At 28.3% G+C, this 9,777-nt stretch overlaps 1 pseudogene; it reads left to right on the top strand.

Moving 5' to 3' along the window:
* Nucleotides 1-3,139: 3,139 nt before the first annotated feature.
* On the top strand, nt 3,140-3,994 carry LOC149512959 (uncharacterized; annotated as a pseudogene).
* Nucleotides 3,995-9,777: the final 5,783 nt, after the last annotated feature.

Raw genomic sequence — 9,777 nt, 5'->3', positions numbered from 1 at the left:
ATGAAAATATATAAATGCATATGTCATTATTAAGGAACTGAAAAAGCAAAAATTCTCTATTGAATATTGTAAATAATACAGTAAACTAAAAAAAAAGAATTATCGGTTAAAACAGAGGTTTGTAGTGATGACTTGTTGAAGGTCGATGGCGACGAATAGGAGAAAGAAAGGAATGGTCCGCTAGAAATGTGTTTAAAGGTTTGGTTTGTTTGGTTGAATAATGTAACTTTTAATCATTTTGTGTACCAATCCTCCACAAATTCCTATGTTCAAGGTAGGGAAATGAATATAAAATTAATTATTAAAGGCATTTCCATGGAACAACACCTTCAATAATCACCTGAAAATTTAATTGAAGATTATTGAAGCATTTTTTACAAAAACGATGCCTTTAATTATAAGCCCTTAAAATTGTCCAACCAATTTATTAAAGGCATATTTTATAAAAAATGCCTTTTTCTAATTCTTAAAAATTATAAAAGGCATTTTCAATAAAAAATCACCTTCAATAATTATGGATTTTCAAAGTTTATAACAAATTATTGAAGGTATTTTATAATAAAAGATGCATTTAATAATCCAAAAAATTTTTTTTTGAGAAATTATTGAAGGCATTGTTATCTGCAACTGCCTTTAGTAATTATATACAAACTGTGATAAGAATTATTAAAGGCATCTTTCTTGGATATACGCCTTCAATAACAGTGTTAAAATTTATGTGAAGATATATAGAAGGTATTTTATAGTAGAAGACGCCTTTAATAATTTTCAAAATATTTAGTGGAAAAATTTTGAAGGCGTCTATTATTAACAAACGCCTTCAGTAATGGATTACTAAGTTTAAAGGTATATTGAAGGTGCCTTTTTCTAATAAACGCATTCCATTACCATCGTGATATATTGAAGACCTGTCATAATAAAAGACGCTTTTAATAACCCAAAAAAAATTTTTTAAAAAATTATTGAAGGCATTGTTATCTGCGACCACTTTCAGTAATTATCTACAACTATGATAGAAATTATTAAAGCATCTTTCTTGGATATATGCCTTCAATAACAGTGTTAGAATTTATGTAATGGTATATAGAAGGCATTTTACAATAGAATACGCTTTTAATAATTCTCAAAATTTTTAGTAAAAAAATTTTATTAGAGATTATTGAAGGCGTTTTTTTACAAAAAAGATGCTTTTAATTATAAGGCATTAAAATTGTCCAACCAACTTATTAAAGGTGTATTTTATAAAAAACGTCTTTTCTAATTCTTAAAAATTATAAAAGGCATTTTTAGTAAAAAATCACTTTCAATAATTATGGATTTTCAAAGTTTATAACACATTATTGAAGGTGTTTTATAATAAAAAATGCCTTTACTAATTAAAATTTTTTTTTGAGAAATTATTGAAGGCGTTGTTATTTGCAACCACCTTTAGTAATTATATATAAATTATGATAGGAATTATTAAAGGCATCTTTCTTGGATATACACCTTCAATAACAGTGTTAGAATTTGTGGCGGTATATAGAATGTATTTTACAGTAAAAGACGCCTTTAATAATTTTTAAAATATTTAGTGGAAAAATTTTGAAGGCTTTTGTTATTAACAAACGCCTTCAGTAATTGATTAAGTTTAAAGGCATATTGAAGGCTCATTTTCTAATAAATGCCTTTCATAACCATTGTGATGTATTGAAGGCATGTCATAATAAAATATGCCTTTAATAATCCAAAAAAATTTTTTTAAGAAAATTATTGAAGGTATTGTTATCTGTAACCGCTTTCAGTAATTATCTATAAACTGTGATAGAAATTATTAAAGGCATCTTTCTTGGATATACACATTTAATAATAGTGTTAGAATTTGTGTGACAGTATATAAAAAGCATTTTATAGTAGAAAACACCTTTAGTAATTGTTAAAATTTTTAGTGAAAAAATTTTGAAGGCGTTTGTTATTAATAAACACCTTCAATAATAGATTACTAAGTTTAAAGGTATATTAAAGGCATCTTTTCTAATAAACACATTCCATAACCATCGTGGTATATTGAAGACGTGTCATAATAAAAGACATCTTTAATAATTCAAAAATTTTTTTAGAGAAATTATTAAAGGCATTATTTTCTATAATCGCCTTCACTAATTATATACAAATTATGATAGGAATTATTAAAGGCATCTTTCTTGGATATTCGCCTTCAATAACTGTGTTAAAATTTGTATGGCGATATGTTTAAGGTGCCTATATTATATTCAAAAAATATTTATGAGAAAATTATTGTTGGCATTTTTTGTTAGTAAACGCCTTCCATAATCTTGTCCAATAAAAATCTTCCCAAACTTAGTGCATCCAATCACCAACTTCAAGCTTCATATTCATTATTATACTATTTCTCTTTCCAGACCAAGTACAATTTACTTTTCCTTTCTTTCCACTTTTAGTATTCGAGCATTGTCTCTTAGAACCCTATTTTGACTATTTATAACTTATTGACTTTAGCTTTTATTTCATTCAACTATTCCTTCAGCTTTTACAATTCGTAATTTTTTTTTAGTGAAAAATTTTTTTTACAAAACCCACCTTATTTCACCTTATGTCAACCCTAACTATAAATACTCTTAGGTACTATCTATATTAGCAGCAGAGTTTTAACAATCATAATATCTGGTAGCTGATAAATTACTTCACAATAAGGAGTTCTCATTTTGTTTAAGTACTGGTCTTGTTATTATCTATTGTTTAAAACATAATAAACTATGCAATTGTACATGTTCATTTTCATATTAATTATTTATATAAATTTGGTCTGATAATGTAGCAACTAATAAATGGATAAGAGTTAGATGCAAAAGTCAAGATTAAGTTAAGAGTATAGAGATGAAGTGAAATTTTTTTTTAATTTTGCATTTGAAAATACAAGTGAAAATAATATGATATTATGCCAATGTATGAAATGTGCTAATATCGAATGACAAATTCATCAAATTGTTTATGAGCATTTAATTTGTATTGGATTTCTATTAGGATATGTTAATTGGTATTTTCATTGAGAATCTATACCATCATGGTCTTCCACTATAGTTCCTTCAACATCAAAGGCTCCTTATCACTAACATGATCCCTTTTATAGCAGATGACATTGAAGGCATGTTACGGATGCTTTTAACATTCATAACCAAAATTTTCATAATCTTTCTCCCCAAAATGAAGGATTTAATCAGTCTAAAGTTGAAATGCATGAATTTGGTGAACCTAAGATAGGTGTATGTGACCAACAACCTAGAAGAGAAGCATCAAAATTTTATAGGTTGCTTGAGGAGATGAATGAAAAACTTTTTGAAGGATCGAAACATTCAAGGTTGTTTTTCTGTGTTTGTCTTTTTTACTTGAAATGCTTATATGGATGGATGAAAAACTCTCTGACTTTATTATTACAGTTTATGAAAGAAATGTTTGCTTTTGTAAAAATCCCTAAATCTTATAAGGAATCAAAAAAGATGATCAAGGATTTAGGTCTCGGATATGAGAAAATTCATAGTTATCCCAATGATTGCATGTTGTATTGATGGGATGAAAAAAATCAAGAATCTTGTCATTGTGTGGTATTTCTCGTTGGGTCAACAAAAACCTCGCTGAAAGGTTGAATGATGATGGTGATGAGGTATGTGTCAAAAAAAAGCCTATTAAGGTTTTACGTTATTTTTCATTAACACCAAGATTTCAACGACTCTACATGTCTTTCAAAACTGTAGATTCAATGAGATGGCATCATGAGAAGCAGACAGATGATGGATCATTGAGGTATCCTGCAGATTCTTTGGCATGAAAGTCATTTCATTCTAGATTTCCAAACTTTGCATCTGATCCTCGAAATATTATGCTTGGACTAGCATCTGATGGATTCAACCCATTTCAAATAATAAGTACTTCTTATAGTACTTGGTCAATTGTATTGATTCCTTACAATTTACCACTATGCATTGCTATGAAGTAACAGTCATTTATATTATCTATGATAATTCTCGAGAAAAAAGGTCCAGATAATGATATAGATATCTACTTACAACCTCTTATCAAAGAGCTAAAGTAATTATGGGAAAGAGTTGAGACTTGTGATGCATCAAAAGTAAAGAACTTTAATATGCATGCTACTTTATTATGGACTATCAACAATTTTTCTACTTATGCGAATTTATCTGGTTGAAGTACAAAAGGTTGTTATGCTTGTCCATGTTGTGCTGCACAAATATGTTTGATGTTGTTACGTAATGGTAGGAAGTTTTGTTATATGGGACATTATCGATGATTAGATGATAATCAATGATTTAGATTTCAAAAATATCTCTTTAATGGAACTGAAGAGTTAAGAAGATCGTCTTTACCCATTAGTGGGTCTAATATATTGTCAAAGTTAAAAGATTTCAATTTCAGATATGAAAAAATGACTCCATAAAAAAAAAGAGTAAGGGACATCTTTGAAGGTGTCTGGCCTCGTATTACACAAGTTGGTGATAGTCATACAGAAATTAGTGATCTTGATGTTCAAAGTGATGAAGAGGACGATGAAGTAGATGACCCCAATGAGTATGAGTTGTAAAAAAAAAGAAGTATATTTTTTAAGTTGCTTTATTAGGAATATAATTTATTATGTCATAACCTTGATTTGATGCACATAGAGAAAAATGTTTACAAAAATTTTATGGGGACAATTCTCAATGTGAATAAAAGATCCAAAGATGACTTAAAGAGTCAGTTTGACGTAGTTGATATGGGGATTCACCCAGACATTCATCGAATGTTGCTTCTTAATTGTAAATATCAATTGTTTGCTGCTTGTTTTGGGATTTCTAAAGCTAAAAAAGATGTGTTTTGCAAGGTTTTGAAAAATGTCAAAGTTTCGGATGGCTATGCATCAAATATATCAAGATATGTGAATATGAAAGAGCAAAAACTTTTTTCATTGAAGTCACATAATTATCATGTTTTGATGCAAGACTTACTTCTAATTGCTTTACGTTCATCAATGTTAAAGCAAGTGACTTCTATGGTAATTGAATTGAGTAACATCTTTAAATCTCCTTATCAGAAATGTATGAATGTGAAAGAGCTTGACAAAGTTCAAGATCAAGTCGCGATTACTTTATGCCATTTAGAGAATATCTTCCCTCCTAATTTTTTCACTATTATGATGTATTTGGTTATCCACCTTTTATATGAAACAAAGGTCGATGGGCTGATTTATTATCGATGAATGTATCATATTGAAAGGTATTATTTGTTAATATATTGATTACGTTTTTATTAATTATTAAGCTAATCTACTTAAAATAACATATGACTAATGTTATATGCTAAGGTTTTTAGGGAGGTTAAAGTCTTATTGTCGCAACAAACACTATCCGAAAGGTTTTATTGCTGAAAGATATTTAGCAAAAGAGTGTATGACATTTTGTTTTTGTTATTTGAAAGATGTTGAAATGAAATTTAATAGACCTTCAAGAAATGTTGGTATGCAGCATACAGACTCGACCTACAATTATCTTTTTCAAAGTTTTGGACAACCCATAGACAAAGATGAATTGATGGAGATAGATGATAAATCTTGGGCACAAGCACATCGATGCGTTCTTTTTCATCATGATTCAATTGAATCATTTCGCACGTAAGTTGTTTATTAAGAAAATTATTCATTACATTAGGCATAATTTATTGTATTTTTTTATTGTTAATACTTTATCATGATGCTTTATAGTAAGTATAGAAATAATTTGAGAGCTCCTGCATATTATCGACGATCAAACCCTCGAGAGGTTGATAAGTTATTCACTGAAAAATTTCATGAATGGTTAGAAGCAACTGTAAGTAATGCCATACATCTCATTATTTTTTATCTACATAGAATACTTACGGTAAAAATAACATTAATAACATATATATATTTATTCCACTTTTATAGGTTTAGAGTGGAAGGCTTGTTAGTGAAGAGGTGAAGTATCTTTCATACGGTCCAAACCAGATTGTGAAACGAAACAAAGGTTTCATCATCAATGGATTTAGATTTCACACAAAATCTCATGAGAAATTTAAAAGTACATAAAATTCAAGGGTTGTTGTGACTTCATCAACTACTAGCTATGTTAGTGCTAGGGACACAAACCCTTTAGAGGGAAATGTTAACTAGTATGGCATGATTAATGACATTATTAAGTTGGATTATTATGGAAAGTAGAAAGTTATCTTATTTCGGTGTGATTAGGTTGATGTGAATAGTGAGAGGGGTCTTAAGAAAGATCAATACGGATTTACACTTGTGAATTTTTCTCAATTAATTCACACTAGACAATAACTCATCAATGAATCTTATGTATTCTCATCTCAAGTCAAATAAGTATTTTACTCTAAAGATCTGAAAGAATTGGATTGGTTTGTTGTTTTTCAAAACACACATAGAGACTTATTTGATATGGGGTTAGATACCAAAGATGATGTTAAACATGGAACTGAATGTTATCATTTTGCTAAACAAAACTTGAATGAGAATATCTCCAGTACCTATGCTTAATGGGTTCGTGAAGATGTTACTGAAGACATTTACGAACCATGATTCTGTGCACCTATAATTTGTAATTCGAGTGTTTAAGACATAATGTAGTAAATAATAGTATGTAAATAATGTCACATTCGTTATTGTATAATTATTGTCTTCTAAATCATACATTATATTTTGATTTAATTAAATCAATATGTTCTTTATATATCGTAAGTTTTGATTTCTTAAATTGAAAATGTTTTTATATATCTTCTGAACTAACATTTTTTCTATATTCTCTTTTATGATGTAGGTAAGCTATAATGTGAAGAAGTAGGTTGAAAGGAAAACATATCAGAGATATTAGTTCAGAACTGTCTGTGGCACCTGTAGATGTTGGCAATGGACTGAATCTTTTGGAGGCAAATAAACATACTGTCGGATCTAACTCCATCACTTCTAACCTTTCAACTAATATTGAATTTAGCAATACAGGAGATCTAGGTTTAGATAGTACCACATCAATTGATTATGCTTTAAATTTGAATATAGGTATGATATACTCCAATTTTAAAATTTGAGTATAATGATAAATGTATTACAATTTAACAAATATATTTTATATTTGTTGTAGTTGATAACAATTGTCAACAGAGGACCAAAGGCCGAACAACTTTGAAGGAATTATTTGCACTACCTCCTAACGAACGTATTGTAGTGTCTACAAACTTTGATAGGCAACCAATTGATGAAAAGGCTCAACTATTGGCTAGATTTCTAGGCATGCTAGCCTGTAATGGAATGAAATTGCCTATTCATTATAAACATGGCATAATGTTCCAGAAGAAGTTAAGGCCGATGCGTTAAACTTTGTTGAGGTATTAGTATAACTAATTAGATATATTCAAATTTTTTATTTTACATTTTGTTTACTTATTCAAACTTTTCTTATTGTATTATTACAGTCAATATTTGTACTTGAAATACCAACTTCATTTGTGTTTAAGTCATTAAGAAAGAAATAGAAAGATTATAAGCATAGTTTGAAGAATAAGTATTTCGATCGAAATACTACTGTAGAGGCGATGATGCAAAATCTAACTTGTAATGTGATTAGGTAGCAATATGAACAAGTGGTTAGATTTTGGTTCTCAAGAAAAGGAGAGGTACTAGTTTATAACTTTGTATAATAGAATGAAATGATGAAAGTATTTGATGATTTTAGTTAGTAATATTTGTATTTCTATCATACACACAATGATTTTTTATGACATGAAAGAGAACAGATTGGGATTGGTAGCAAAAAGCAACAAAAATATAGCCACATAAGTGGATCAAAATGTTTTGTAAAAAAGCAAAAAGAAATCGTAAGTTTATGATAATTAACTTATTCCAATGAATAAACTTTTTTTATCATTAAAAGGTAAATATGGAAATTAACATTTGTTGTTCTGTTTTAATAGATTTGATTGTTTCAATACATGATATTAAACTTATCGAAAGTTTTAAACTTAGTTACATAGATGATATGTATAAAAAGTTACTGTTTACGTATATTTATGCCTTTATTATCTGGTTGTTATTATTGTTATATTTTAATAGTTTCGATAGCTTCAATACTTGATATTAAGCTTGTCTGATGATTGAACTTGATTTCTATGGTTGATATGGGAGAAAAAGTTATCAGTTATGTCTGTTTGGGAATATTTTTGCATATAAAAGGTAAATATACAAATAAATTTTTGATGCCTTTTAACATATTGAATGGCTTCAATCCTTCATATTAAATCGGGAGAAAATAATTGAATTTGATTTCCATGATCAATATGTGTGAAAGCCTAAAATGCTTTTATTCTTTGCGTATGTTTAAGACTATTGTGTTGTTACAGGACCAAAATATAAATAAAGGAGATTAAAATTATTCAAAATTTTAATGCTTGATTGACATGATTGATATGTATAAATAAGTTTACGATTGATATGTATCTTATCAAATAACATATATTTTTGTATAAGAGAATGAGATGGGCAGTACAATTGGATGTGTGAAACTTTTTCACGTAACACACAAAAAAAATGGATTTTACATGAATGTCGAAATACAAAAAATTATGGTAATTTGTATCATCTATTTTAACATAAAGTAAATATTAACTCTTTTTAACATATAATCAATTAATCATTAAACTTTATAGTTGTATATGACAAATTCACAGGAGAAAGCAAAAAAAAAATGGCTGCTTAGATTGAAATAGCATCTAAAGGTTCTCTCAACATGCAAGAAATGAAAAATCAAATATTCATAAAAGTTGCTGAAAAAAAAAGCATGGACGAGTCTAAGGTCTTGGATTGGGTCCAACACCATATGCCTACTGTGGACATAACTCTTCGCAATTTACATTCTCAGCAAGTCAATCTTCGTGAGACATTTCAATGTTAAAAAGAGAGTTGCAAACTATGCAACAACATTTTTAGCAAATGAAAGCAGAAAAAGAACAAGAGCGTACCAAAATTGAAGAAGAACTTGCTAGAATGGTGCTAGAGCATGTAAAATTTCAACAGTTGCATGATCGATTCGATTATCTTATGAATTTTATGCAACAACAATTTTCAAAAAATGATCTTGGTGCTCCATCAACTCAGGTATTATATTTAGTAAATATTAAAATTTTTAAATACAAAATAAGCATACAATGAAGTGTTAAAAATTATATGGTATTATTCAGTAGGTTGTTGAGCACACTAGTGACCAAGGTGGAAAATTTTCTTCATCAATTGGCAGCCAGCAAAATGTATGTAGTCATCCATTTCATACATTTTAATTTTTTATTTGGTTAATGTATTTACAATATGTGAATGTTATTATACTAATTATTAAACTTTGTATTAATTATATGTATATTTAAACGTGAATGAAGTTAATATTAATTTCAGTTTCTGAATTTAAGCTCTTTACTAAAAATAAAATTTATTATAAGAAATTAAAAAAACTATATTTTTACATAATGATGGCGTTTGTGTTGGGCAATGCCATTAAATGAATAATTTAGTAGCGTTTGTAACATAAAACGCTACTATAAATAGCAATGCTCTTTTCAGCAAACGTCGCTAGTTAGGTGACGTTTTTTTTATAGAAATACCAGTAAAGCAATGGTCTTTTTCTCATAACACCACTGAATTAGCGGTGCCTAAAAGATAAAACATCATAAATATTGAGGCGTTTTTAGATTCAAACGTCTCTAAAATAA

The sequence above is a fragment of the Durio zibethinus genome, chromosome 21 (genome assembly GCF_047325235.1).
Source record: "Durio zibethinus cultivar Kanyao isolate XHJ-2024 chromosome 21, ASM4732523v1, whole genome shotgun sequence".
NCBI lineage: Eukaryota > Viridiplantae > Streptophyta > Magnoliopsida > Malvales > Malvaceae > Durio > Durio zibethinus.
This window is presented reverse-complemented; position numbering and strand designations above follow the sequence as displayed.